Source organism: Bombus terrestris, chromosome 13 (assembly GCF_910591885.1).
Source record: "Bombus terrestris chromosome 13, iyBomTerr1.2, whole genome shotgun sequence".
NCBI classification, from domain to species: Eukaryota; Metazoa; Arthropoda; class Insecta; order Hymenoptera; family Apidae; genus Bombus; species Bombus terrestris.
In genome coordinates, this window is record NC_063281.1 from 4,814,905 (window position 1) to 4,820,904 (window position 6,000).

Below are 6,000 nucleotides of genomic sequence, written 5' to 3' on the forward strand. Positions count from 1 at the left end.
GGAATGTTGCGGAAGAGGCGCCTAGGCATTTAACTATGAATTGTCTGTTGGTTAGGTAGGATTTTAAGATGGAGTAGTATGGATGGGGTAGGATCTTTTTGATCTTGTAGAGTAGCCTTTCATGCCATACTTTGTCGAATGCCTGTTGGATGTCTAAGAATACCGCTGAACAGTATTTTTTCTTTTCAAGGGTTTGGCTGATCATGTGGGTTATGCGGTGGATTTGCTATACTGTTGAGTGTTGTTTTCGGAAGCCGAATTGGTGGTCAGGGAGTGTTTTCAATTCTTCTAGGAGTGGGAGGAGACGATTCGTGAGCATCCTCTCGAATAGTTTAGACAGGGTTGGTAAAAGACTGATTGGGCGATAAGAGGTGGTTTCATATATTGGTTTACCGGATTTAGGGATGAGGGTGATTAGTGAGATTTTCCAAGCCTTGGGAAAGTGTTGAAGGCGGAGGATAGCGTTAAAGATTGATGCGACGAGTGCAATCCCTTTTATGGGAAGTTCCTTGATTGCTTTATTTCCTATTAGGTCGTGACCTGCTGCTTTCTTGGGGTTTAGGCGACTGATTGCTTCTTTAATCTCTGCAGAAGTGAAAAGGGCTTAATAGGAGGGGACATTTGGAAGGGAGTGTGCAGGTATTCGGTAACGTCTGCAGCAGCTGTGGAGGAATGGGGTTTGAATACTTCAGACAAGTGTTTGGCGAATAGGTTGGCTTTTTCTATAGGGCTACGCGCCCATCCGCCTTGCGGGCGGCGGATTGGAGGTATTATTTGTGGGGGGCGCGTGAGTTTCCTGGAGGCCTTCCATAGTGAGTAGTTGGAGTCGGCTGTGGGGGACAAGCTGGCGAGATATTTGTGAAAACAGTCATTATTGTAGTTTTTTATGGTTTTGGATAGTTTTCTAGTTGCGTTGTTTAGTTTGCGTTTGTCCTCCGGTGTTCTATGGGTCTGCCATACTCTTCTTAGTCTACGTTTTTCTGCTATTTTTTTTAATATGTACTGGGGATATTCGTGTTTGCTGATGGACGTTATTGCCGGTGTGGAGAAGCGGATAGCGTTTATTATGCTCGTGTTTAGGTATTCCGTGGCTGCTTCGATTTCTTCATTGGTTTTTAGTGAAGTTGAGGCTGAAGTTGTGTGTGTGAAGATTTCTCTAAAGAGCTGCCAGTTGGTGTGTTGGTTATGAATGGAGCCATTAGGTGTATTCTCGATGATAGTTGAACTGACTGTTACTATCACGGGGGAATGGTCAGAGGAGAGATCAGCCGAGGGATTGATTTGGACGTGTCTTGACGAGATATTTTTAGTTATGAGGAAATCAAGGAGATCGGGTGTTTTGTTTGTGTCGGTGGGCCAGTGTGTGGGTTCGTATGTGGTAAGGTAGTTGAGGTTGTTGGTTATTATGCTGTTGAGGAGGTTTTTGCCTCTTACTGTGACCAGTCTGCTACCCCATTGGGTGTGTTTAGAGTTGTAGTCTCCTCCGGCTATGAATCTGTTGCCCAGGGTGTCCAGGAAGTTGTCGAAGTCTTCTTTGGCGATGGAGTGTCTGGGAGGGCAGTATACAGCTGAAGTGGTGATTGTACCATGACAGTCTTCTATTGCTACGTTTGTTGCTTGGAGGTAGTCTTTCTGGAATGGTTGAAGTTCGTAGTGCTTGATGTTTGACTTGATTATGATTCCGGTGCCGCCGTGAGCCTTTCCGCTGGGGTGTTGGGTGTGGTAGAAGTCGTAGCCGTGTATTTTGAGGTAGTTTTTGTCGGTGAAGTGGGTTTCGGATATGAGCATCACATCGATTTGCTGTTGTTTTAAGAATAGTTCTAGCTCAGATTTGTGCTGAGCTAGACCGTTGGCGTTCCACAGAGCTATTCGCATTGGTTTTATTTTGCTTCTGTGCTTATGAATTTGTCCATGAAGAGTGTGAGTAGTGACAGCAAGTTGTTAATTTGCTCAGTTTGCTTCTCGATAAGTTTATCGAGTCTGGTAATGTTGTCTGTGCTTTGTGGGGTGGGAATTCTATTTTCTGTGTGTACACTGTGTGTTTTCGAGTTGTATACGTTTCCTTGCGTTGCCTGCGCATAGGATGATACTGTTGGTGAGGTGAGTTTTTGGGGTTTAGGTTCTTGTATGTTTATGTCCTTGGGTCTCAGTTTTGGATACTTTATATTATGTAGCGATTTGTAGGCTGAGCATCCTTTGTAGTTCGCAGGATGCTCTCCTTGACAGTGAATGCACTTAGCGGGGGTTTCAGGGGATTTAGTGCATTGGTCAGTGGGGTGATTACCTGCACATTTTACGCACCGGAAGTTATGACTGCAGTATTTCTGCGTGTGGCCGTACCTTTGGCACCTTTTGCATTGTATTATTTCTTTCTTTACAAGGGGTGGCTCGAACTTAACTATGGAGTTCATCAGCCGATTGATATTGTAGATTTCTTTGTTGTTTGTTTTTTGTTTTAAGTCTATAAAGAATAAGGATAGTGGGTTTTTTGTGATTCTATGCCTAATGTTGCTGATATTAGTTACTTCGTGGCCGTGGTTTGACAGTTCGCACTTTAGTTCGTCTAGATCGACTGAGTGATGGATGTTGCGTAGCACCACTCGAAATGGTCTTTCTTGTTTGAGCTGGTATGTGTGAAATTTAGCGTTTAATGTTTTTAATAGCTTGGTTAACTTTCTATAGGCGTCTGGGTGGGTCGGCAGTATTTTCACGTGGTTGTTGTTAATCTTTAACTTGTAGTCCTCTTTGCTGATGTCTTTTTCGATAGTCTTAATCATTGACTAAATGTCGATTACGTCGTTTATGAATATCGGTGGGGGAGGGGGAATTCTTTGAGTATGGAGATTGTTTACCTTTTCGGTTGTAATCATGGAGTCTTCCGTGGACTCCAGTATTGAGAATCTATTGTAGGTGGTCACTTGGCTGGCTGATGGTTTGGTTTGATTCTTGTTTACGTTTGTCTTGGTCGGTTCGAGCTTTCGTTTTTTCGTGTGCTGGTCGTTTACCAGGATGGATGTGTTGCCCTCTTGCCACGGGGGAGGAAAAATGGCGGTGTGATAATTTAGCTCCGGGGAGCCTGTTGGAAATGATAGAGCCATCATCGAGCTAGTTAATTCAGTGTGAAAGAACTAGTCGAGAGGCTGTTAACCCCTGGCTAGGTTAGTTGGATTCGCTTTCGACAGATGGGCGTCACGTGGAGTTTTGTGAACTTCACAGGGCACTGGACACACGTCTGCACGTCTCGGCACTCAGCAGCAACTGGATGGTCACGTGCTGCTTTGTGGACTTTGCCGGGCACTGGACACACGTCTGCACGCCTCGGCACTGACGAACGAACTGTCTTCGATGTTGTTGTTTTGATTCTGGTTATTTGTGAGTGTTGGTTGGCTAATATTTTGGGTTACTTGCGCGTAGCTTCGGTTCCCTTGGGGGTTAATGCTTCTGATTATGTCATTAGGTACGTATTGTGCTGTCAATGTAGTCTCGTTAACCGTTATACTTTGTCGTGGTTGGTGGTTGTTGAATGATCTATTGCCAAGTGGTGGAAACAGTTTACGTTGTAATTGTTTTCTTACTTCACATCCTTTATAGCTGGCTGGGTGGTTTCCGTTACAGTTGTAGCATTTAACTTTTTCTATTTTTCCAGAATATGGGCAGTGTATAGTTAAGTGATTTTTTGCGCACTTGACGCAAGCTGGGCTTCTGTTGTAATAATTTTTAGTGTGTCCGTATTGTTGACACCGCATGCATTGAGGTATATCTTTTTTGTGTCGTGGTGGTTCGACTGTTACTATTGTGTTTAGTATTTGTTTGATATCATATATTTCCTTGTTATTGTTTCTGGGTTCCAGTTCTATTAAGAATAGCGGTAGTGGTTGCTTTGTGTCGAATCTTGTTATATTGTTTATTGTTCTTGTTTGATGACCAATTTTAGCTAACTTATCGCTTAGTTTATGTATGTTCGTTTTAGGATGCAATCCTCTTATGACAATTTTATAGCTCCTTTCAGTTTTAAGCTGATACGTGTGGTAGATAGCATTTTTTTCTTTTAATGCTTTTATAACTTTCCTAAATGTTTCTGGTGTGTTTGTTTGTATTTTTACTTGTTCCAATTTTGTTTGCTTTATTGTGTAGTTGTTTTTCTCATCTAGATTATTTAGTAGATCGATGAGCGGGTCTATTATTTGGGCCTCAACAAAGATTAGTGGTGGTTTTGTAATATGATTTGTTTGGATAGTGGTTTTATTTACGGGGTCAGCGTCTATTTCTTCCGTTAGTGAGCTGAAGGAGTTACTTAATGGTAATTCTTGCAGCCATCGCTGCTTTTCTGTGACTGGGTTTCCTATGGCACTTATGTCTGTAGTTGTTTTGCGTTTTTTGCTAGCCTTCGCTAGCTTCCAGCTTTCGTCCGCCCAGTTGTAGCATGACTGTGATTTGTTGGGTTTGCTGTCTGAGTACTGCGTTTTGTTCGCTTATCATTCTGGTTGGCATTTCGGTGTTCTTTATGGATTGTTTGAGCAGTTCTTTGATTTCTGCAGTGTCATTGTTACTATTGCTGTGGTATTGGTTGTGTGTATGTGTTGATTGGCTGGTTATTTGAGCATAGCTTAGACCACCAATGGTGTTGGTGCTGATAGGTTTGGTGTTTATTGCTTGCTCTGTATTTGGTAATATTTCAGGTTTTGTGCTGTCATGATGGGCTTGTGTGTTAGTGCTTGTCCTGCTTCGTAGGGGCGGGAACAGTTTACGTTGTAATTGTTTTCTTACTTCACATCCTTTATAGCTGGCTGGGTGGTTTCCGTTATAGTTGTAGCATTTAACTTCTTCTATTTTTCCAGAATATGGGCAGTGTATAGTTATGTGGCTTTTTGCGCACTTGACGCAAGCTGGGCTTCTGTTGCAATAATTTTTAGTGTGTCCGTATTGTTGACACCGCATGCATTGAGGTATATCTTTTTTGTGTCGTGGTGGTTCGACTGTTACTATTGTGTTTAGTATTTGTTTGATATCATATATTTCCTTGTTATTGTTTCTGGGTTCCAGTTCTATTAAGAATAGCGGTAATGGTTGTTTGGTATCGTATTTGTTTATGTTATTTATTGACCTTACCTGGTGTCCGATTTTTGCCAGTTCTTCACTTATTTTTCCGGTATTTGTTTTTGGGTGTAGTCCCCTGATTACTGCTTTGTAGCTTTTGTCGGTTTTGAGCTGAAAAGTGTGATATGCTGCATTTTTTTCCTTTAGTGATCTTGTAATTTTTCTGAATGTTTCTGGGGTGTTGGTTTGCACCTTCACCTGGTCTATTTTTATTTGTTTGATGATATAGTTGTCTTTCCCTGCGATGTTGTTTAGTAGTTCGATGAGGGGGTCAATTATTTTTGCGTCTACGTATATCGGTGGTGGTTTGGGAGTACGGTTTGTCGGACTTCCCGTTGGGTCCGTTGCTGCCTCTTCTGGCAGTGCGCTGAATGGATTGTGCAGCTTGATATCTTGTAGCCATTGTTTTTTTTCATATGTATCAATTTTCCTCGCGCTTGCGAGTGGGGTTACCTTCCGTTTTTTGCTGGAGGTTGCCACCGTCCAGCTTTCTTCCTGGTGTATTGACATGTTTTGCTCCACGTCGGATTGTGTTGTTTCCATAATATCATCATTTTTCTCTACATATGTAGAGTCTGTAGCTTTATTTATGAAAAATGTTTCACCGGAGTTAATTATTTTTATTGGTGGAATCTGCATGATTCCACGTTTTGTCTATTTTTGGCGTTAACTTTGTCCCTTTCTCTTCTCCCTTGCCGCACCTTCACTGGAGCACTGTTTCGCACGTCCGTTTAGGTCGCCTGCACTGATTAGTCAAACTTGAAGATACTATCCCGCTGGGGTAGCCATCCATTTAGCAGTTAAGTTAGAAAAATTTACTAAATGTCCAGCTGGACAACCTGTAAAGTACAAATTAAATAATTATAAAAAAAAAGAATTAAAAAGAAAACACTACGTCACCTG